Source organism: Sarcophilus harrisii, chromosome 3 (genome assembly GCF_902635505.1).
Source record: "Sarcophilus harrisii chromosome 3, mSarHar1.11, whole genome shotgun sequence".
In the NCBI taxonomy this organism is placed as follows: domain Eukaryota; kingdom Metazoa; phylum Chordata; class Mammalia; order Dasyuromorphia; family Dasyuridae; genus Sarcophilus; species Sarcophilus harrisii.
In genome coordinates, this window is record NC_045428.1 from 74,246,985 (window position 1) to 74,272,729 (window position 25,745).

Genomic DNA, 25,745 nt, shown 5'->3' on the forward strand with positions numbered 1-25,745 from the left:
ATAGAGATGAGGAAAAAACTCTTTAAAATTTGTCAAACTCTAAATGCTATGATTCTATATCTTGTCCTTGTTGGATTCTATATCTCTAGTTTGTTTAGGGCCACCAGTATATCATGTAATATATGCTTAATTTACTTTCTTCTTGGGGATTGCTTAAATATTGGAAAGGTCATTTTGATACATTTATTTTCCAGACTTCTCTGGTCTGGAGAAGGCCATTATTGTATGTTGGGGCTCCACGTCTAAAGTAGGTGGTAGACTAAGTTAGGTCTGAAGTAATTATAGTTAGAATAACTTTTGAATATTTAGATTTAGTCTGGGTCAAAGTCCATTTGTTTTAAGTTTCTACTTAGTTTGTCCAGCTATATTATTTCTGGTTTTATATGAAAGAGTAGAGTGATAGAGGGATAGGGAGAGAGAGGAGAAGAGAGAAAGAGACAGAGATAGGGGAAAAGGGATTGAGATTTATTAAAAACAGACAAGTCTGTCATTATCTATCCAATCAGACAAATTGGGGTTAAACTTATAAATGCCATAAAAAGAAATTTTTTCATACATTTAACTAATTATTATTTAAAATATTAAAATGTTTTTCCAATAACAATTTGTTTTTGCTTTTTTCTTCTCTTAAATGGGTTTGGGGAGCATAGGAAGAAAAGGGGATGGAGAGATAATGAGGATGAAGAGAAATAGATTATAGTTTCCTTCTGGTGGGGGGGGGGAATTAAACAGATCTAGTCAGAAAATAAAATATAGGAAGTAAACATTTCTATCTCTCTAGAGGGTGGCAAAACTCTAAGAGTTTTAATGGTCATAATCAAACCAACTAAGTTGTCTACATGTGGTATCCTCAGATTGTCAATCATTTTTAAGTCTCCTGACAATTGTTGGCATGCAGACAGACTAGAGCTTACTGAATATGAAATCACTGTGGAAGCAGAGTAGCTCTGTCAATGACGATAATAATAATGATACGTAGATAGATAAATAGATGGATAGATAGACAGATAGATGGACATATATATATATATACATTCATATATTTAGTATATATGTATGTATATTTCAGCTTCCCTAATTATTTCCTATAGCATTTGGACTCTTTGTTAAGATAGGAAATTCTTCTGCAAATCTCTAGTTCAGGTTATAGTCTTTCAATTAAATTCTACATAAGGTTAACTTCTCTAATTATGAAACATTTACAAACAGGGAATGTTTCTTTTCCCTGTGCTATTCAAAGGACCTTATTAAAAAGGCCAAATTGTCCCAGAAAATCAGAGTTCAATTTAATTTTCTCCTTTATTCCTCAAATATTTGCAGCTCTTTGGGTTATTTAATAAGACTTGCATAAAACTCCAACTTTTTATCTGTGAAATTCCTATGGTGAACCCTAGATTTTTGCATTCCAAAATCTGTCTCCTTTTTTGTGAATTAATTAGCATCTTGTCACTTGTTAGCCTCCATGTGATTTTCAGTTTTATTGTTTAAGAAACAAAAAAGAAGTTGCATGGATGAGAAAAAAAAAACAGCAATCCCAACTCACCAAAAGTTGCCTGATAATCTAGTTTGCAATAGGACAATAAAAAAGTCAAGTGACATCTTTTTCAAGCTTTCCTTTCCCTAGGTAATGTGATGGATATTTTCATAGGTAACTCTGAGACATTTAAGTACACATTTTGCACATCTTGCCCTACAGTGCAAATATTTCATAGACTGTTTTGTTAAATAACAACAGAGAAAATATATTGAATAAGAAAAGGGAACAGGAAAGAAAAAGGCACTAGGGAAAAAAGACCACATAATCCAATCTTCAGGCTTTCAGATGAGAATAGTGAGGACTAATGAAAGAGGTGATTTGTCCAAGATTGCACAGGAAGTAAATAAAAGAATCAAGATTTGCACCTGGATCTTTTCACCAAACTACAGTCTCTTTATTGTTGTATCCACTAAGAATAGTTTATAACAGAGACACTAGCAGATCCATTCCATTTCAGGTCTAATTTTCCTCCCAATTTAATTAAGCAAATGCTCATTGGATGATCTAAATCAGATGGGTCTCATGTCAATATCTCTGTGCATCTATTTGCCACTCACTTTCTTTTTGTTGTTTTTGAAAGTTATAATGTTCACAATTGTGTGTTATAGTCCTCTTGACTAATTTATGTGAGATGAGGAGAGAACCCAGGTAACTGTATCCTTTGGTTGCATGTCTTCTAGCTTGTCAAGAAGATTTAAGTATCTGTTGGTTAAGATAGTTTTCAGAATTTGGCATGCATATTGTGGTGAATCTTTTATAACTAAAACTCTCTAATAAATGTTGACAAAGTGAATATTTTTTTTATTTTTGCCTCTTTTCTCATTTTTTTTGAAACAAAGCTTCGTTAATTAGAGAGAGCTGGAGATGTAATAAAAGCATTCAGTGTCTTTAAATTTTCTTCTAATTCATTACTGCTTTTGTTTAGTGCTTACCACTTCCAGGGACTTACATTTTCTTAAAGAAAATATTCATGCTGTACAAACATGAACTTTTTTGGTAGTCTATGTGTCTCTTTCACTTCTTGATCCCAAACTATATATTCTGATAGAATTTTTTGCCATTCTCCCTGTGTTTAACTTAATGAAATTATAGAGCAACAAGATATTTATTGATTTAATTTAGAGAAGCTTGTCAGGCTCTTCACAGAATTTCTGCATTTTACCCTCTGTAGCAGTTGTTGGTACATAAGCTATAATTATTTTTGTAGTGTTCTGTTTGTTTAAGCTCATCAGCAGCACTGTAGGGCAAGATGTCCAAGAACTCAATGAAATTTTATTTCTTGTTGCCTTTGGATAGAGAATGAAACTAATTCTGCCAACCTGTTAGTCATCCTTCCATCTGGCTACAAATTCTGTATCTGTTCTGGTTTCATTTATAACGCAAATTTCACTAGCGATGTGATTTAATTCCTTTATAAGTGTGTCATTGCCTAGGTGGGTATTAGATATGATCGTATATTAAAAGAACCAATATTTAAAGGAATATTAATCTGTTTTTAGATACTGTATGATTGTGAATACACCACCCTCTTTTTTAACTATTATGTCCCTATAATTTTATATAGTTCAAGGGATAAAGGGCATATCCAAAGTTTGCTAAATATGGAAATGCAGGGAGACTCATCACCAAGATGTTAGTAAACTCATGAGAAAAGATTATTTTTTTGGATACAGTGATCCATAAAATAGAAAAAATGTATAAAATAGCCTTCAGGATTCTGTGATTCCTTCCTGCTTTCTTGGTGACATGGGTGAATGAGAAAAAAGGAGACAGAGAATATTTAGAATCACACATTTCTTTAACCATATATAAACATTAATTTAATTCTTAATATTTTTAAGGTATGACCTTTAACCAATAACCATCAAGTCACTGATGCACTACTAGAAGACTGGAATTAACATGGGAAGCACAATACACAATGTTTTTTCTAACTTGATCAAACTTACTGAAATTCCACTGGGATTATCTTCAAGAACCATAGGTCATCTCTTCATTTTAATAAGGCATAGGGGGAAATATGTGGAGGATTAACATAATGTAAGGTGTAAAATAAAAAAAAAATGTTGACTTCAGTTATTTGCCAGGGTCATAGAAGCTGTTTTACAGTCAAAAAGCGGGCAGGGGAGAGTGAGTGAGAAAGATAGTGAAGTGTTTCAAATGCTCTTATTGCTATATGACTGTGTTCCAGTGTCACCAAATCCCAAATACTGTTCATTTTTTCCCATCTCATATATCTAATTGATTTCACATCTTATTGATTCACTCCCCCCCAAAATCTCATCTTATTCCCCTTCTCTTCATAAATGCATCTATCAACCAAATTCAATTCTTCATAATATTTTGTCTGATTTATTGCAACATCTTCTTGATTTCTCTCCCTACCTCAAATCTCTAATCATTCCTATCCATATTCTTTTCTTTTTTTATAATATTTATAAAACTAACTATAAATTAAGAGAAAACAAAATAGGAAAAGAAAAACAGAAAAGGAAAAGGAAAACAAAACAAAACATTGTCATGTATCTAGCAGAATATCAGGAAGGAATTAAAATATGTAACAATTCCCCTTTCAAGAAAGCATACATAATAAACAAAGAGGTTATATTTATAACTATCTTTTCTTTGCTTTCGTGTAGATTACTCTTTTGTTTCCTGCTGTGCACTTTTTACTTTATTTTTTTCCCTTTCATTCCCCCCACCTCTCCCAGATAGTCAATAGTTACACACACACACACACACACACACACACATACACATTCACACCCAAACACACGTCCTTGCCATATATACATATACACATACATAAAATGACATGAATACATAAACACACACAAACACACACACACACACACACATATATATATATATATATATATATATATATATATACACACACACACACATATATATAGGTGCTTATATATATGTAAACTTGTATCTAAAACAGTATTAATATGGCTGACACATAATGTACATTTCTCTCTTGATTGAATGTTTAAGTTTGACTTTGAGGTCAACTTTTTTATTTCTAATAAATTCTACCCCTGATCCTTGTTGTAGTGTTAGTGTGCGTGTGCGTGTATGTCTGTGTGTGTGTATGTGTGTGTGTGTATTTCTTATTTCCTTCCCTGCTAACTTTTCCACTTTCCTTCTACTCCTTAACTTGCCTTGCTATTACTTAACCTCCATCCACACTTGGATCCCTTCTTTACCTTCTCTCACTATCTTTTCCTTACTTCTTTATCCCATTCCCATTAATCTATACATCTTATCCTACCCCTATTAATTGAAACAACCTTCTATAACCCATCTTATCCTATGACATCTTTAACTTGCCTCTTTATCCTTTTCCTGTTAATCAATACATTTTGTCCCATTGTTATAAATTTACACAACTTTCTATATCTCACCTTATCCTATTCCTTCCCCCTTTATTTCTTTATAGATTTAAGCAGGTGATAAACCCTTCATGGTAAGTAGGTAGATAGGATGATAGAGGAAAAGAGAGAGCCAGGGAGAGAGACAGAGAGAATCAAAGTGAGAGACAGACACACAGACAGACAGCAGACAGAGACAGAGATAGAGATATATGTAGGGTTGCCTATTTAACCCATTCCCAACGTAAGTTTTTAAAATTACTAGCCCTCCTCCCCACTCTGATGCCTCTGTGTCAGTTCTTGCTATGCATCACATTCACATAATGTAATTACAATTTTTACCTTTATCGAAAGTTTTGCTTTTTAGACTTCTACTCAACTCTGTCCCAATTTTTTGAGCTACCTAATTAGTGATGCCAAGCCTAAACTTGTAGTATTCATTTCTATGTATAAGGTATAATCAATTTGCTCATGTTGAGTTTCTTGAAATTAATCTTTGATTAAGTTTGGGTTTAGTTGAGACAAAGTTCTGAAAATCTGCAAGTTCATTGAATGTCCTTTTTTTTCACTCAACATTATGGATAATTTTGCTGGATATGATTTTTTTTGCCACAGGCCTATTTTTTTTATTGCTGGTATATATGATTCCAGAACTTGTGGTCTTTTATTATGGCTGCTGAAGTCCTATACATTTCTAATTCTTACTCTATCACATTTGAATTTTTTGTTTATTTCTTGCAAAATTTTCCATAAAAAATAACAATTTGCCCATGTTGAGTCTCTTGAAATTAATCTTTAATGTTGGCACTTATATGTTAAATTTTCTATTAAGTTCAACTTTGATTGAGACAAAGTGCTGAAAATCTGCAATTTTGTTGAATGTTCTTTTTTCATTCAATATTATTGTTAATTTTAATGGATATGATATATTTGGCCATAGGCCTTGTTCTTTAGATTGCTGATATATATAGATAGAGTTATATATGTGTGTGTGTGTGTGCCTGTGTGTGTCTATGACTGTGTCTCTGTGTGTGTGTATATATATATGTGTGTGTGTGTGTGTGTGTGTGTGTGTGTGTATAATTCCAGGACCGAGTTTTCTTTACTTTTTATCCTTCTGTGTTCACTTTGAGGTGCAAATTTATTGTGGAAGAAATCTGGAAAGCTTGGAATTGTCTAACCTACTCTGCCATTTTCTCAGAATCCTTCCCCCCATCCATCTTTAACACAGCTGCCAAAGTGATATTCCTAAAGCATAAGCCTTATAAGTTAATAAACTTGTATGTCATCCCCTTACCATCAGAGTTAAGTATTTTCAGCTACCCTACCCCCATTCTGGAATTTAACACCCTTTGCAAAGTGATTCCAATCTACCTTTTCAGCCTCATATATAGTATGTCTTTTTATAAACTCTTTAGTCCAACCAATACTCTAGCTGATTTTCATTCCTTTTCCCTCCTGTGTGGGAAACTATATCCCTCATTCCTAGAACACTCCCTCTTTATCTCTTAAAATTCCTAATTTCCTCCAAAACTCAGTTTAAATACTATCTTCTTTGACCTCCTTTTCTGATTCCTCCCAACTACTAGTAGCATTTCACAAACATTAGCTTTTATATATTTTGTATTTATTTTTATATGTACATATTGTTTCCATGTTTTTTAGTTTTTTGTGGGGTTTTTCATTTGTTGTTTTGCTTTTGTTTTTTTGCAAAGCAGAGTTAAGCGATTTACCCAGAATCACACAGGTAGTGCGTCAAGTATCTGAGTCTGGATTTTAAATTCAGGTCCTCCTGATCCAAGGGTTACACACTGTTCCGTCTACTGCCTTGTTTCCATGCTTCTTGAAGGCAGAGATTGTTTCATTTTGTATTTTATGCCACTCCTCACTCAAAATACCACCTGGCAATTTTAATTAATTAATAAATGTCTATGGATATTTTGATTGAACACTGCAGAAACTTCTCAGAGAAATCACAGTAATGTCAAAGTCTAAAATTGGTCTAATTAACCACATTAGAAAAATAAAGTAGAATATATGTGTGTGTATATACGTATACATACATATTTATATATAATTGATTTTATGAAATATAACTGGAAGAATAGACCATCAAATTAATCTATTGACACATAACATGACATATATGTGTATATTTACACATATGTGTATATATACTGTATGTATGTGTATATACATACACATCAAAGAGATGATTGAAATGGACAATGTTCTGGACCCAGAATTGAATAGGAGGTGAAATCAAATCAAATTTTAAAAATTTTGCCATGTTTTAAATCACTTTAACACATTTCCTCAGAAATGCTATTTGTCTCTAAAACAAGAAGATTTCTGAAGAACACCAATACAAATAATTCAAAGGGCAAAGGAAGGAAATACCAGGGGCAAAATTAAAGGACAACACTCATTAAGAATGAAAAGTGGTATCAAAGACATCATCATAGACATACATGACCAGAAAACAAGCCATCCTTGTTATATACTGAAAATAACAGAAAACATGTGACCAAATTGTTCATTGATATCACAGAATGAGTAAATATATATACACATACATACCCAGGAAGACAATTCCAAAACACAAGATTAATCCTTGAAAGAGGACTTATTAATTAAATTTAACAAGCACTTATTAAGTGCCAAGAACTGTGGTAGGCTACAGTAGTAGAAAGATAAAAATGAAAGGCTCCCTCCCCTCAAAGGGTTTACATTCTTCTGGAGAAGAAGACCAAACATGGATAATTAAATACAAGATTTTAAGAGGTAGAAAATACTAAGCCCTGGAAGATCAGAAAAGGCTTCACGTAAAAGGTAGCACCTGAAATGAACTTGAAGGAAAAAAGGAATTCTAAGAATTCAAGGTGAAGAGGAAAAAGACACTGAGAAAGTAAAATAATGTGACAAGGTCATAATCTCTATTGGTAAAATTAGTGCCCTCACAGAATCAATCCTAAATCCATCAAAGTAGATTGGCTCAAACACATAGCAATTTTATAAGTATGTGAATATGGATTCTAATAGTTTTCCAGTATTTTCAAAGACTTTTAATGCATAAGAAATAATTTCATCAAGGTACTATTTTCAAATGCAAAAGAAAGTTCCTATCACCACTCACTGCCTTCTACAATAGCTGAAGGTCTGTTTTATCCTGCTATTTCTCCAAAATGCCAAACACTAATAGTGTCTAGTTTCACTCAAGTATGGCAATAGAGATGAGAGAAAAAGCAGTCACCTGTATAATACAATTACTTTGAGGAGCCTTACTCCCCATGCAAGAAAAAAAGGCAGAGTCAAAAACAGATGGACAATATTATAGCATCAAATCACCTGGGAGAAGATGGAGCCCTCTTTCTATTAATGCATTAATGTCTTTCACTAATTAAGTTAGGTTGTTTCACTATATTAGAAATTCATCACTTTGAAAAGCAAGACTATATCAAACATGAGGACAATGAAATTTGAAAGGAGAGGGGAAAGGAGCAAATATTTATTAGGTGCTTACTATGTGGTAATCACTGTGCTAAGAACTTTACAAATGTCTCAGTTGTTGCTTACAACTATCTTAGATGGAAGGTGCTGATATTTCCCCCATTTTACAGTTGAGAAAACTGAGACTGATAGAAATTAAGAGATTTGTATAGATAGGCTCACACAATTAGGAAGTGTCTGAAAGCCAGATTTGAATAAAAGTATTCCTAACTCCAGAAACTGTGCTGCCTCATCTACCTGCCAGGCAGAATAAATGATGAGGTTCCAAAGTACAGATGATTCCCAAGAAATGCTGAATATGGCATGAAATCACTAAGTGACTGGAGGGGATAGGATACTAAAAGTCATTTTCCAAAAAGAATGGGGAGATCCTTGATAATAAATTCCCTTCACAGTACAATGATGATATTAGCATCAGTGCTTATTAATTTTTTTGTGAAGGTGAAAATAATTAGTAACCTAGCATGGTGAAAATGTCCCCTACAATTGCATATACTTTCTAAACGAAACAGTAACTCCAATGATATGTTTAGCCAAGTTCCTGCAATAAAGACTTTCAATTTCATGGCTTCAGGTGCCTCCATGTCCCCCAGTAGACCATAGCTAAGAAAAGAGCAGGCTATTTTGGGGTAACAACATTTTGGAGAGTGTATCCATTTAACCACCCACTATTCTTCTAAGTTAATTAATTTTTTATAGTTTTGACAGATCAACAATAAGATTACTGAGATAGAATTAATTCTCAAATCACTATTTTTGGCAGGGCATGATGAAAATGTTCTGTGAGTGCCTATCCCCTATTGTTCATGTGAAAGGCAAGGAACAAAAATGACTGAAATTAGACAAATACTTAACATGTCTTAATTAAAAATATTTTAGAAAAAAGATCAGAGTTTAGAGACAGTTGGGTGGTAGAGTGAATAAAACTTCATCAAGAAGAATTGAGTTCAAAATCTTCCTCAGATATTTATTAGCTGTAAAACCTGGAGCTAGAGTTGTCATTTAGATGGTGCATTACATGGCATGTTGAACATGGAATCAGTAAGACCCAAGTTTAGATCCTCCCTTAGATACTTACTTATTGTTGTACCCTTAGCAAATCATAAAATTTTTGGCTTCCATTTCCTCATCTGTAAAATGAGGATAATAATGGCATCTGTATCACAGTTATTTTAAGGAAGAAAAGAATTAATTTTCTGCAGTGTTTTTCATACTTTAAAGCTCTAGACAAATTTTACTATTATTATATTACAATCAATATAATAAGTATATTAATATAATATTAATATGTGTTTGTACATTAATATATTATCATATATAGATTATTATATAAATTAGTGTATTAGTATTTATTATATTAGCATATACAAATATTAGTAGTGGTATTTTTTTTTACATTATTGTAGTCTTTTTTTAAATCTCATGAATTGTTGATTTTTTTTAATAATTATAACTTTTTATTGACATAACATATGCCTGAGTAATTGTTCACAACATTATCCCTTGCACTCACTTCTGTTCTGACTTTTCCCCTCCCTCCCTCCACCCTTACCCCAGATGGCAAGCAGTCCTATTCATGTTAAATATGTTACAGTACATCCTAGATAGAATATATGTGTGCAGAACTGAATAGTTCTCTTGTTGCACAAGAAGAATTGGATTCAGAAGGTAAAAATAACCTGGGAAGAAAAACAATAATGCAAACAGTTTACATTCATTTCCCCATGTTCTTTCTTTGGGTGTAGCTGCTTCTGTCCATCATTGATCAACTGGAGCTGAGTTAGATCTTCTCTTTGTCAAAGAAATCCACTTCCATTAGAATACATCTTCATACAGTATAGTTGTTGAGGTATATAATAGATCTCCTGGTTCCGCTCATTTCACTTAGCATCAGTTCGTGTAAGTCTCTCCAAGCCTCTCTGTATTCATCCTGTTGGTCATTTCTTACATAACAATAATATTCCATAACATTCATATACCACGATTTACCCAACCATTCTCCAATTGATGGGCATTCATTCATTTTCCAGTTTCCAGTCATTACAAACAGGGCTGCCACAAACATTTTGGCACATACAGGTCCCTTTTTCCCTTCTTTAGTATCTCTTTAGGATATAATCCCAGTAGTAGCACTGCTGGATCAAAGGGTATGCACAGATTGATAACTTTTTGGGCATAATTCCAGATTGCTCTCCAGAAAGGTTGGATTTGTTCACAACTCCACCACAATGAATCAATGTCCCAGTTTTCCCACATCCCCTCCAACATTCATCATTATTTTTTCCTGTCATCTTAGCCAATCTGACAGGTGTGTAGAGGTATCTCAGAGTTGTCTTAATTTGCATTTCTCTGATCAATCGTGATTTGGAACACTCTTTCATATGAGTAGAAATAGTTTCAATTTCACCATCTGAAAATTGTCTGTTCATATCCTTTGACCATTTATCAATTGGAGAATGGCTTGATTTCTTATAAATTAGAGGCAATTCTTTATATATTTTGGAAATGAGGCCTTTATCAGAACCTTTAACTGTGAAAATGTTTTCCCAGTTTGTTGCTTCCTTTCTAATCTTGTTTGCATTAGTTATGTTTGAGCAGAGGCTTTTTAATTTAATATAGTCAAAATTTACTATTTTATGATCAATAATGGTCACAAGTTCATCTTTGATCACAAATTCCTTCCTCCTCCACAAGTCTGAGAGGTAAACTATCCTATGTTCCTCTAATTTATTTATAATCTCATTCTTTATGCCTGAATCATTTTGATCTTATCTTAATGTACAGTGTTAAGTGTGGGTCCATGCCTAATTTCTACCATACTAATTTCCAGTTTTCCCAGCAGTTTTTGTCAAATCATGAATTCTTATCCCAAAAGTTGGGATCTTTAGGTTTGTCAAACACTAGATTGCTTTGGTTATTGACTATTGTGAACCAAACCTATTCCACTGATCAACTAATCTATTTCTTAGCCAATACCAAATGGTTTTGGTGACTTCTGCTTTATAATATAGTTTTAGATCAGGTATAGCTAGGCCACCTTCATTTGATTTTTTTTTTCATTAATTCCCTTGAAATTCTTGGCCTTTTGTTCTTCCATATTAATTTTCTTCTCTCATAGCAAAATTAATTTTTCCTTCATCTGATAATTCTGGACTTTAGCCAGTGTATTTCTTGGTGTTTTGATTTTAGGGTCCCTTTCAGTAGGTGATCAATGAATCCTTTCAATTTCTATTTTACCCTCTGTTTCTATGACTTCTGGACAATTCTCTTTGATAATTTCCTGGAAAATAATGTCCAGGCTCTTTTTTTTTCATCATATTTTTCAGGGAGTCCAATAATTCTCAGATTTTCTCTCCTAGATCTATTTTTCTAGTAATAGTATTTTAGAACTGTGGGCCAAAGTCTATTTTTAAATGAAATAATGTTGACAAACCTTAAAGCACTATATAAATGTTAACTATTGTAATTTTATCATTATTATTTTTAGAGTAGGAATCACTTTGTATTGGTATAGTTCCTTATATGAGAGAAGTCACAAAGTAAAAAAGAAAGAGGTAACATTTCAAACTTGATTTTAAAAATGAAATCAAACCAATCTATTAATCTCTATATCGCTATGTCATCAGTCAACGAGCAGAAACTGAGCAGTGTGTCAGACACTGAACTGTTAGATAAGTATCTATCTAGATATATAGATATATACTAGATAAGTATATAAAGATAAACAAAAGCAAAATTAGTGCCTCCTCTTAAGGAACCCTATATAATAGGGAGATAGTAAGCAAGCAGTTCTGGGCAAACTATATATACACCAGATAAATTAGCTATAATCAACAGATGGAATATACTGGCTTTAAGCATAATCGAGAAAGGTTTTGGGGAGAATGTTGAAATACTGTGGTATTTTGCTTACAGAATTTAAATAAGCTTTGCTACTGATTTTAAAGTAGTCAAAGAAAACAATGATGAATAATTCTGAATATATCTATGTCAGGTAGAAAATAGATATATTTCTGAGTTGCTACCCACTTAAATCACTTCTAAAACAGTTTCTGCCTTGGTCCCAGATTCATAGGGCAGGTGGAAATATCAAGTTGGAGGTTCTCTGATTCAGAAGTCATACAGATACAAGTTTTTAGGCTGAAGGAATCTGCGAGTATATCCCTTTAATGTTTCCAATAGCATCCAATAGATGCTATCTGGAAGCAGCTTGTCAATGAAAGGGTGACTGAGCTAAGGAAAATTAACCAGTTGTAGTAAACTATTATAATTCCTTTTAATTCCTGTTTAGTATCTGGGATAAGAAATGTACATCCAAGTGGCCAAACATATCTACTTTAGACTTTAGTCTTTAGATTAGGAATTCACTTGATTGTTAATTTGTGCATGTATAAAAATAGCCTGTGCACCTTCTGGAATGGAAGAGTTAAAGGAGTTCATGGTATTTACAAATTCAGTCCTGATAATAGCACAATCTAAAGTTGATAGCTAGTGCTTGTGGAGATTTTTCTGCCTCTTCAAAATTTTGATTATGATCAGAGCTATAACTAATAATTTTACCTTTGGAACACACACCTCACAGCACACTGTGTTTAAAGAAAAGGCAAGAAAAATAAAGGTGCTCTCAAATCACATTATTAATATAAATTTAATTGGGGGAAGGAGTAAGAAAGAAGGCAGGAAAATACCTCAGTATAAAGATCCTGTAGGGCAGGAAAGTCTTAAATACCAATCCACTATTAGTGAATAGTCAGAAATACCAAGACATTGCCAATAAAAGGCATCCATAAAGAGAGATCCAAGATTATCAAAAAATTACTGATGGAACACAAAACCAAGTAGGACTAGGTCAAAAATGAGCTCATCTTAAAAATGGTCATTATCTTATAAATTTAATATCTTTGGGGAAAGGTTGAGTTGCTATACTCTTGTTAAGTCTGTCATTGAGTATAGCTTCTAAATGAAATGAACTCCAGAGAAAACTTAATAAAAGTTTTGTTTGGCTTTGATTTTCTGAAGTGTGGCTTTAAGTAAGACTTATTATATAATATCCAAATTTTTTTAACTTCCTTTTAATAGATTCTTCTTTCATAAAATTCATTTGTTGTTATTAAGTCATTTTTCAATCACATCTGACTCTTTTGGAATTTGGGGCTTTTTTGACAAAGATACTGGTCTCATATTTTCTTCTCTAGTTCATTTTACAGACAAAGAACTAAAGTATCTGAGGGCAGATTTGAACTCAGTAATTAACATGGGTCTTCCTGACTTCAGACTTGGTATTTAAACCAGTATACCTCCTAGATACCTCAACCTTGAGGGAAACATTTTGGGCTTTCTCTCAAAGGGCAGAAATTTACAGGGCATTGTCCAGTGAGCCAATTCCTATACTGACCCTATTCCTACGTCATACCCCATCTTTGGCTCAAACTAGAGTTACTATTGTCAGGGGTGGGGATGGGGATGGGAAGCGGAAAAATGGATGAGATTTATTAGTAAACTGTTCTGCCATCTTTCCGGATTTATTTCAGTCACATATTGCTCCTGCTTAAAGATCTAAAGTCTCTTTTTCTCTATGAATTGTTCTGCTAGAGAATTAATAGCTAGAGCAGTTAACATTTAGGAGAGCTACTGGGGATTTTGGTGACTGTAGCTTTTCCTGGCTGAGTATGTATTTTTCTAAGAAACAGTTTATTCCATAGCTCTATCTACTTTGACCCATACAATTAGAATTTCTATACAGTTAGAATTTCCATGGAAAGCAGACACTTGTGGTCACCTTGTATATCAGTGAAAAGAAGGTTCAAAATCTCCCTTTATAATAACATTACAAATGAAGAGTACCTTAAAAGATCAGGGATAGTGTGTCTGTACTAAGAGAAATTAGTCATATGAAGATTTGAAATCAGATAAAGCAAAGGTGAAACAATACATGGACTTACAGATTGAATTCTCCAAGGAGCCAAAAACTTGATGGAATGAACCAACTGTATGTTTGTGGAGAGAGATAGCACAAGTTTATAAATTCTGAGGTTTAGTGGTTCTATACTCTGACCACAGAGAACAATGATGGATTTTAATAAATTGCATTAAGATTAAGAACCACATAAATACCCAACACTGGTCGATAGATATGGTATATGGTATGGTATGGTGTGTGTGTGTGTATCATAAAAACATATATATATATGTATATATATATACATATATATATATCACATAAAAACTGCTGAGATTTCCCCTTCCCCAAACCATCACTTTACAAAAAATTCACTGGATTAATATTTACATAAAGTTTAAGCAATGGAGACATTTGGAGACATAGAAATGTACTAAGTTTTAATATCATATTAACCAGTTTTGATCCATTCCTTTGTGCCTAAAACCATGACCATATTTCCATTATCTTGAATTTAAAATAATCTTCCTTTAGTATCTCCTCACATGTGCTCTCTCTCCTTTCCTCTCTTCTCTTGTCCTCTTTTCTTCTCTTCTCTCTCTCTCTCATGCTCATTCTCTGTGTCTGTCTCTTTATTTATCTTTCTCTATCTCTATGTCTCTAATTCTCTTATTCTTTCTTCCCCTCTCCACTGCTAAACTTCTAAGAGGAATAATTTAATATTCTTAGTTCTGTTCTTTGTTACTCACTCACTTGTCATCTCTCATTTACTGACTTTTTGGGCTTCTATTGAAAATGAATTCTCCAGAGTAACCAGTGACTAAATTATTACTTATCAGTAGCAATACTTAATAACTATTTATCTCCCTGGCTTTTTTGTAACATTTGGCACACTTAATTGACTACTTGATATTCTCTCCTCCTCTGGCTTCCTCCTCCTTTATTTCCTTTGCTATTTTCCACAAGCTAACTTCAGGCTAAGTTTAAAGTCTTGCTTCATAGAATTCTCTTTTATATAAGCTGATCTAGTCTTTACCTTGTTGATATTTTTGTCACTCCATATTCCATATCTTGTATGGGCTTTCCAAAAGTATTCCTACTGCTATTGAAATAATTCTCAAATCAGGAGCTATACTTCCCAAGATGTTTTCCCAGATTATTCACAGTTAAAAGTGAACTTTCCCTCCTTGAATCCCTCAGGATACTCTATTTGATCTTTACTCTGAATTAAACCATTATTGTATATTAGAATTTTAAAATATGTATATGGAACATCTGTTCCATATACATGGAATGGAATAGTTAGTTCATTGAGGGAACTGTATCCCTAACCCCTAGCAAAATGCTGCCCACAAAATAGGCCTTAATAAATATTTGTTAAATGAAACTGCATCAAACTCCAGCTTTATAATTACATTAAGAGATTTTGTTTATCAATTGTATCTCTGCCTTGTTGTATGCTAGGATGGCTCTACTGCCACCCTAAGAATTACCCTTGGGAAAAAGAGAATATAGTCATGGTAGCTCTGACTTTTGGGACTGAGTCCCAACAGCAGTGATAAATATTATAATAGGAAAATAAAAAATTAAATTCTGTCACTATGTCAAAGGAGAAAAAGGTAAAAAATAAAATAAAATCCCCAAAGTACAAGCTAAAGAATGACTAGAATGGAGATTATGGAGTGAAGAAGGTTACTATGGAGACCATCTAGGAACTTGGAAAGGGATGCAGTACATCTTGGCTCAGTGAACATCTCCCAAATCTCCACCAAGTCTGCCTATGGCTGTGCTCCAGATGTTAAAAGTTGTTCAATGCTGGGTTCTTCTTCTGCTGCTGAGTTAATGGATATAGCTCTGGTGATTCATCCCCACAATTTCACTGACTTCCACTAAGCTGTGACACAGTTGTCTGTTCAAATGATCATTACTTTCTTGCTTCATTGGCAAATTGATGGCCCAACTGCTGTTCTTCATTATAAGGAAACAGGTACTCTCATTAGAATTTGGCTAAAAAAGGAAATAGCATATATACTCAATGGATATATAGAAATCTCTCTTATCCTACAGGAAAATAGGAGGGGAATGGGATATGGGAAGGTGGGGAGGGGATAAAAGAAAGGCCATATTAGGGGAAGTAGTAGTAAGCAGCAAAATACTTTTAAGGAGGAACAGAGTGAAAGGAGAGAGAGAAATATAATTCTCAAGAATGTGGGGAATACAATTAGTAATAGTAATTGTAAAAAAATTTTTTTTCAAAGTAAGTTTCTCTAATGGAATATTATTGTTCTCTGGAAAATGATGAGCAGGATGCTTTCAGGAAAAAAAACCTGGGAAAATTATCCATAAACAAAGTGAAATATACTTTATACAAAGTGATAGCAATGTTCTGAGATGCCCAGTTGTAAATGACTTTATCCTCAGTAGTACAATCATCCACAACTACTCTGAAGGACTTATGATGAAAAATCCTATCCTTACACAAACTGATCTAGTATGAATACAATTCTGTCTTTATGTAGAGAATATTATTCTCTCTACATCTTTATTTTTAACTTAATTTTTCATCAGGGTTTTTATTTTCATTAGGATGGGAAATTTATATTTTCTTTCACAATTTGACTTTTATGGAAATGTTTTGCATAACTTCACCTGTGATTTCTTAATTGTAGGTGGGGATAAGGGAGAAGACATAGAATGCAAAAATCTTTAAAAAGGTAAAAAAAAATTGTTTTAAATGTAACTGGGGAAAATATTAAATAAATAAAGTTTAAAAACAGATATATATTATGTAAGCTATTTTAAAAAAGAACTCGCAGATAATGTCTGTTGAACTTTCATGATACTGATGATTCAAGAGATTGGGAAACCAGAGATGGAAAGAATACACTTACCTCTCTTCCTATTCTCAGCTGCCACCTCAACTTGTTCTTAGGGCATGTTGCTTGAGTGAACTTGCATTCATCTCTCCTGTATTTTAATCATTGGGAATGCAATTAAAAGCCTTGGTGAGTAAAAAAAAATCTCTTTTAAAAATAAATAAAAGGGAAAATTTCATCCAGATCTCAGTTTTTCCATTTATTTCCTCTCCTAAAATATTACTATCACTAATTTTGGTTGGAAGAAAGACCTCCCTAGTCCTTAACTCAACCTTATTCTAACTCCAGAGCCTGATATTTTCTTTAGTCATAAAAGTCAATAATTTCTTTCTTAAAACAGCACTTCTACTTCAATTGAAAACCTTTTTAATTTTTGATTTTCTTTTTCAAACAAAGTTTGGAAAGAAGAATTTTGTCCCTTCATTTCCCTGGAATTGTTGCCAGAGTTTAAGTTTTCATTTATGTGTATTTTTCATTTTGTAAGTTTTCATTTTTATTTGTAATGAGTTTCATTTTTGTTTGCATTTAAAGGTACTCAATTTAGAAAGTGAAAGAAACCTGAGGACTGAGGACTGTCCTTGGAAGGAAAACCTTCTGGGTGGGGAAAGAACCTCAGAGAGATTATTGTTACTAGGAGCAGGCAACTAGTCAGCTGTAGGTTTCTCTTTTGATTAATTAAGTGCTAAACTCAATTGCTTCTACACTGCTTAAAGATTGCTAATATTATCAATGTCCTCTAAATTTCCATCCCCTGAGACAACAAGTTCACATCATCCTAATTATGGCTGTGCTCGATTTAAAGCTTCAGTTACAGTCCATTTATCATTGTATGTTGAAGGAACTAGTGCACCCATCTATCACACATTTATCAATAGAATTCAGTCCTAAAAACTGGAAAACAATCATGGAAATTCAAATTCGACTGGATTATTAATAGATTTTAAAAATATAAGATGCCTTTTAGTTCTAAATCTGATTTTTTTATCACAATATCTCTGTCAGTTTTCTAATCAGCAAAATGTAGATGTGGATAGCATTTTATACCTACTTTATAAGATTTTATAAGAACTTTTAATTATTTTTATTCTATTAGTTATGTAGTTTTCAAATACATTTTGAGTTACCAGTTGCAGTGACAGAAGCATGAATAATCTTGAATTTCTACTTCCTTGGAACAATTTTCTCAAATAGTTTGTTTTTAATCATTGTGTAGAAAACTGGAATGTTTTAAAATGGGCTGTGGATTTCCTTGTAGGTAGAATAATTGTAATCCTTCATATCCGATTGGAAAATTATTTTCCTCCAATTAAAAAAAAAAGAATCTATGTGGCATTCTCCCTTGAAGTTAGTCTCTCCACAATGCAGAATTTCCCCCCTTAGTTTATAGTTGCTTTCATGCTGAGAAACTGCTTTATTTAAACTCAGTAAGTTTCATTACACATTTGTGATGTGCCTCCTAAGATAGAGGTGTCTAAAGGAGGAGTTATACTGGAGATGAGAGACTAATAAAGGCTCTCTCAGACCTGTTCTATGGAGGTTCTTGACTAATTAAAGAGTTTAGTTATTGTGAAGGTTCAAGGGCAAGAAAAAAAGAAAAAAAAATCAAAATGAGCAGCTAAGAATTGTTTTATAGGTGGAACAAAAGCACTTGACCTGTAATTCAGGAAGATGGGGTTCAAATCTAGCTATGTGACCTGAGTCATTTAACCTCCCTCAGACTCAGTTTCCTTATTTGTAAAATTAGAATAGTAATAATGCCTACATTCCAGGTTTGCTATGAAGATGGAATGAGATAATAATTGAAAAATGCTTAGCACAGTGCCTGGTACATAGAAAGCAATATAAACAAATGCACATATGTGTTTAGTTATCATTGTCTATTATTATTATTACTATTTTGCTCTTCACTCTCTTTTTATTCCAGTTCTTTCAACCAAATTTGATTTCTCAGGTACAACTCTTACCTTTTTGTTTATAATTTATGTGAAAACAACATTAGTTTTAAAATTCAGATAAGGTGCTCAATACAGCACTATCTGTGGAAACTTTTCATTACCTGCTTCTTCAAAGAGACTTTTTAAATTGATAGAACTGAGTAGAATTATTAAAATAATTGATTTTAAAATGTAGATTATATAATATCCTGATGAGTTTATTGATTGGTTAAATTGGATTTTATTTTTATTATGAATTTATTATTCATCAGACACAAACATGCCAATAAACAAAGAGCAGGGACATCTGCAAAAGTATCCCCAGTCTTGAAAATTACAGTGGTTAATAGTAACTAATGTGTCTATAGCACCCCTTTCTTGGAAGCTCCCTGTCTTCTTTTTAACAAGGGAGTTTTAACTAGATTTTATCTTTAGGTTATAGGGGGTTGCTGTTAGCCAAAACCTTTTCTTCCTTATCAAGACTTTGCTCAAGTCTAATCTCAATCTTGAAGTTTTACTTAATGGTTTTCTCTTTGATGTCCTTTCTATCTGAATTTTATCAGTACCAAGATCCTACATTACATAACACTATTTCTTTTCCTTCTGCCTCTCTCTGTGTCTCTCTCTGTATATGCATATATGTATATGTGTGTATGTGTAATGAACTTATATAACGGTAGCCTTACCCCATTCATTTCTCTCAACTCAATAGCATTTAGTTTCTGACCCTCACTACTCTACTGAAATAATTCTTTCTAAAGTCACTAATATGCTCTATATGGTCAAATCCATGTCCTTGTTTCCCATTCTTGTTTCCTTGACTTATCTGTAGCACCTTTCATTATTGTCAATTCCCTCCTCCAAGATGTCCTCCTCTTCTTTATCTCCCCTCACATTGTACTAGACTAGAAATAAGATGATCTGGGTTCAAGTGGCATTAGACAAGATTCTCAACAATTCTATCTCTTCATCTGTAAAATGAAATGGTGTGAAAATTCTTTATCCTTTTGTATTCCCCCTACTGTCCAGAACTCAGCTTCTTAAATTTTGGTTTGCAATTATCAGTAAATGTTTGATTTGTATACCTATTTTATATACCATATACTTGGGGGGAGCAATATAAATATTTTTAGGTGAAAAGGAGTTATGAGTTGAAAAAGCTAATATGAAGCCTATGCTAATTCAATTCAACAAATATTTATTCAATACATACTCAGAGCCAGGAACTATGTTCTATGCTCAGAGATATAAAGACAAAAAGGGAATAATTGGTCCCTTTAAGAAAATAGATAAATTAAATTTATGGAAATAAAATGATAAAAGTGTCTCAAAATCTTCACCTAAGTGGGGATTTAATTATAATTCACTGGCCCACCAAAGAGAAGAATTGTTTTCTTATTTTGCAGGATCAATTTGTGTCAAAGGCATCCATGTCTTCTGTAGCAAAGAAAACAACTGGTGGGCAGGCAGAGTGATTAACTATGGAGTTAGCACTCATTTTTACCACTCAGATGGTTTTCTTCCGGAATTCATTTCAACTCAGGTACATTTGATACAAGAAATAGGAGGGGATTTTTTTCTTTCAAGTAATTCTGAATTTCTTCTGTCAAAGATAACACTTTGGACAGGTGGTTTCTCTGGAGTAGTTGGTTAAAATGCATTGATTTCAGGATTACTGAACATCCTTAGAAATTTGTCAGAGTTGTCTCTGATGATACTTAACACAAAAAATTTACTTTCCAAAAGGATTGCACTAAATCTGTAGATTTGCTGCTTGCAAAGACAGCCATCTAGTGGCACCCTTATTAATTTTATTAATTTGCTTATTGATGTTATGCTATGCCCTTAGGCTTCTGCATCCTTGAGTGCAATTTAAAATAAATCATGACACATTTACAATTACTTTAGAAGAAAATGTTAATAATGTCATGATACCAATGAAAATATTACCTTGAATAATAATTTACTTTTTATCTATATTATCTAAACTAATGTAGATAAAAAGTAAATTATTATTCAAGGTAATAATTTCAAGGTAAAATTGAATAATAATTTACTTTTTATCTATATTAGTTTAGATAATATAGATAAAAAGTAAATTATTATTTAATTTAGATAAACTAAAGCAAACAATTAATTTCCACAAATTTTCCACTACCAGCACCATCTCTGAGTTCTAGCCATGACTCTTTTACATGAACCAAAGAAAATAAATGGCTTAGACAGATTTTTTTCATAACATCATTTGTATGATTTAAATTAGTCACTTCATTTCTACCACTAGTAAACTGTTTGTGGGACAACAAGACTATCTACATACACAAAAATTAGTGATAGACAAGTACAAAACACAACTGAACAATTTATTTGAAATCATGTAAGTTAAGTCCAATTTCTTTGATTCAATTTACTCTCTCTCTCATCAAATCTTGTGTGTCTGTTGACTGACGTTCATACAAGAATAAGAATTTCCTCTGATTTTTCTTGCATGGCACAACAAATATGGGAATATATTTAGAAGAATTGCACATGTTTAATCTGTATCAGTTTGCTTGCTATCTTATGGGGGGAAAGGAAGGAAGGGAGGGAGAAAAAATACAGAATACAAGGTTTTACAAATGTAAATGTTGAAAACTATCTTTGCATGTATTTGGAAAAATAAAATATTACTAAACTTCCTGCCAAAAAAAAATGTGCTTTAACTCTGAAGTTTCAAACAGCAGAGTTTGTAAAGATTCAAAATTGTATACTGTCTTGTTTTGGATTTTCCAGATGACTGAGTCTATAGCTCAAGTATATTCTTGGGAATTTAAAAACCAGAGGCGTATTTTGCTATATAAATTGCTGTCAAATAGAAGATACCATTTGCTTCAATATGTTTCATATATGGAAGAGGGAGTTATGATGGCAGAGAGCAGACAACTATTTAAGTTCTTCCTGACTTCCCTCAAACCAACATCAGATCAAGCCTCTGAACTGTGATCAAGTGACAGAACATGCAAATATTTGGAGTATAACAAATTTATAGCAGAAGATATTTTGAAAGAACTTCAGAAAAGGTCTCTTTCAATCAGGTATGGTGTGAGAGAACAGCCAAGATCAGGTGAAATGCATGGACCCAGGGAGATGTGGTATCCACTCCCCATCAGGGAAGCTCAGCCAGAATACAACAGCATTAGCTATTCTATCCTGGTTTAGAAGCTAATGGAACAGCAGACTAGCTGTGAGGCATCCAATACAACATCAAAAGGCAAATTATGATACCCTGAACTCAAGAATGGCATAAGACTTGGCCATACCCACCCAACAAGGGAAGGAAATCAGCAGCATTGGTCTCAAGATATCATGAAGAAGAAGCTGCCTGTAGAGGAAGCCTGGGATACTCTCCCCTCTGCCCTAAGAGCAGACCTCAACTTTTAAAAATAAGCAAAAAGAGCTCTAACTATATATAACTTTTATGGAGACAGAGAAGAACAGATTTCAAATCCTGAGGGAAATCATCTCCAGATGAAGCCCCATTGAGTGATATGAATTGGTCTCATCTTATTCTTAGAAGAATTCGAAAAGGATCTTAAAAGAAAGTTAGAAGAAAATGGGGAAAGGAAATGAAACTTTACAGGACAGTTTGGAAAAGGAAACTGAAATTATCTGCAGAAAACTCTTTTAAAATAGATTTAGCAAAATGAAAAAAAGCATATAACTCCTTACAAAATAGATTTCATGAAATGGAAAAAAGAAAAACATTGAAAAACAGAATTTGTAAAATGGAAAAAAAACCCAATGAACAAAACAACTCATTTAAAAGTTCAATTGACCAAATGCAAAAGATTTTTAAAAAGCTAACTGAAGAAAATAATTCACTAAATATTAGAATTGAACAAATGGAAGTGAATTACTAATGAGATATAAAGAATTAGTCAAACAAAACCAAAAAATGAAATAAAATTTTAAAAATGTAAAATACCTCATTGGGGAAAAATAACTAACCTGTAAAATAGATCCAAGAGAAACAATCTGAGAATTATTGGACTCTCTGAAAACCATAATGAAAAAAGAGCCTAGAAAATATCTTTCAAGAATTTGTCAAGGAAAATTGCCTTGATGTCTTACAAACAGGGTAAAATTGCCACTGAAAGAATTCACAATTACTTCCTGAAAGAGACCCCAAAATGAAAACTCCAAGGAATATTGAAGCTAACTTTCAGAATTATCAGACCAAGAAGAAATCATTGCAAGCAATCAGAAAGAAACACTTCAAATATCAGGGAAATACAACCAGGATTAGCTAGAACCTAGCTGCTTCCATTTTAGAGTCAAAAGGCCTGGAATATAATATTCCAAAGGGCAAAGGAATTTGTATTGCATCTAAAAATCAATTATCGAGCAAAATTAAACATTATCTTTCAAGGAAAAAGATGAACATTAACTGAAACAGATGAATTTCATTTATTTCTGATTTAAAAAAAAGACCAGAGCTGAACAGAAAATTTGATCTTCAGATACAGAACTCAAGAAAAAGCATAAAAAAGTACAAAGAAAAGATAAAATAACCATCTCTTTTAAAATTTATAAGATTTACAATGCTAGATAGGTAAATGATGTGTTTAATTCTTGAGAACTATATCTCTGTTATAGGTATATTTAGAGGATACAAGTATAATTTGATTTTATTGTGATGACAAAAAAGAAACTAGAATTGGAAAGAGGATGTTACTGGAATTAGAAGAAAATGGAGGTAAAATGGCGTAAATTATATTTCATGTAGAGGCAAAAAAGACCTATTGCAATTGGGGGAAAGAAGGGAAGGGGGTGAGCATTGTGTGTACCTTACTCTCATCAGATTTGGCTCAAAGAGAGAATATCAGACATTTAGCTTCACAGTGAAACTTCTCTCATCCTATAGGGAAGTAGGAAAAGAAAGGAGGAGGGCAGTGGGTAAGAGAAGGAAGAAGGCTGACCAAAAGCAAAACAGTAGAGATGAGGGAAAGGGGGAAAGGAAAAAAAAAAGTATAACTTAGGGAAAATAAGATGGCAGGAAATACAGAATTAGCGATTTTAACTGTGAATGTGAATGCAATGAATTTTCCCATAAAACAGAAGTGGATAGAAAACTGGATTAAAACTCAGAATTCTACAATATGCCATTTACAAGAAATACAATTAAAGCGAGTGATACAGAGTAAAGGAAAATGGCTGGAGCAGAATCTATTATGCTTCAGTTGAAGTAGAAATGCAGAGGGGTAGCAATCCTGATCTCAGATCAAGCAAAAGAAAAAAATAGATCTAATTAAAAGAGATAAGAAAGGAAACTACATCTTGCTAAAGGGTATCATAGATAATGAAGTAAAATCAATACTATATATATATATATATATATATATATATATACGTAAATATATAAATATATATATATATATATATATATGCACAAAGTGGTATAGCATCCAGGTTCCTAGAAAAGAGGTTAAGAGAGCTACAAGAAGAAATACATAGTAAAATTGCACAAATGGGGGATCTCAAACTTGCTTTCTCAGAACTAGATCAATCAAACCACAAAATAAATAAGAAATGAGTTAATGAGGCAAATAGAATTTTAGTAAAGTTAGGTATGATAGACCTTTGGAGAAAACTGAATGGAAACAGAAAGAAATATACTTTTTGCTTGGTAGTACATAGCACCAGTACAAAAATTGGCCATATATTAGGGCAGAAACCTCGAAATCAAATACAGAAAGGCAGAAATAAGTAATGCATCTTTTTCAGATCATGATAGAATAAAGATTACATGTAATAAAGGGCCAGGGAAAATAGAACAAAATTTAACTGGAAACTAAATAATTTAATCCTAAAGAATGAGTGGGTAAAACAACAAATCATAGACAAAATCAATAACTTTATCCAAAAAAATTGATAAACAATGAGACAATATTCCAAAATTCATGGAATATAGCCAGAGCAGTTTTTAGGGGAAGCTTTATGTCTCTAGATACTTATTTGTGTCTAGATACACTTAATTGTGTAAAATAGAGAAAGAGAAGATCAATGAATTGGGCATGCAACTAAAAAGCCACCAATTAAATACCAAATTTGAAATTCTAAAAATAAAAGGGGAAATTAATAAAATTGAAAGTAAGAAAACTATTGAATTAATAAACAAAACTATGTGTTGATTTTATGAGAAAACAACAAAATCGATAAACTTTTAGTTAATTTGATTAGAAAAAGAAAAGAAGAAAAAAATCAAATTGTTAATATCAAAAATGAAAAGTATGAATTTTCCACCAATGAAGAGGGCCAGTAATTAGGAGCTATTTTGCCCAACTCTATGAGAATAAATCTGATACTCAAGTAAAATGGATGAATACTTACAAAAATATAGATTGCCAAGATAACAGAGGAAGAAATAAATAGTCCTATTTTAGAAAAAAGAAATTGAACAAGCTATTAGTCAACTCCCTAAGAAAAAAATCTCCAGAGCCAAATACATTTATATGTGAATTCTCTCAAACATTTAAAGAACAATTAATTCCAATGCTACACAAACTTTTTGGATAAATAGGGAAAGAAAGAGTCCTACCAAATTCCTTTTATGACCCAGATATGACATTG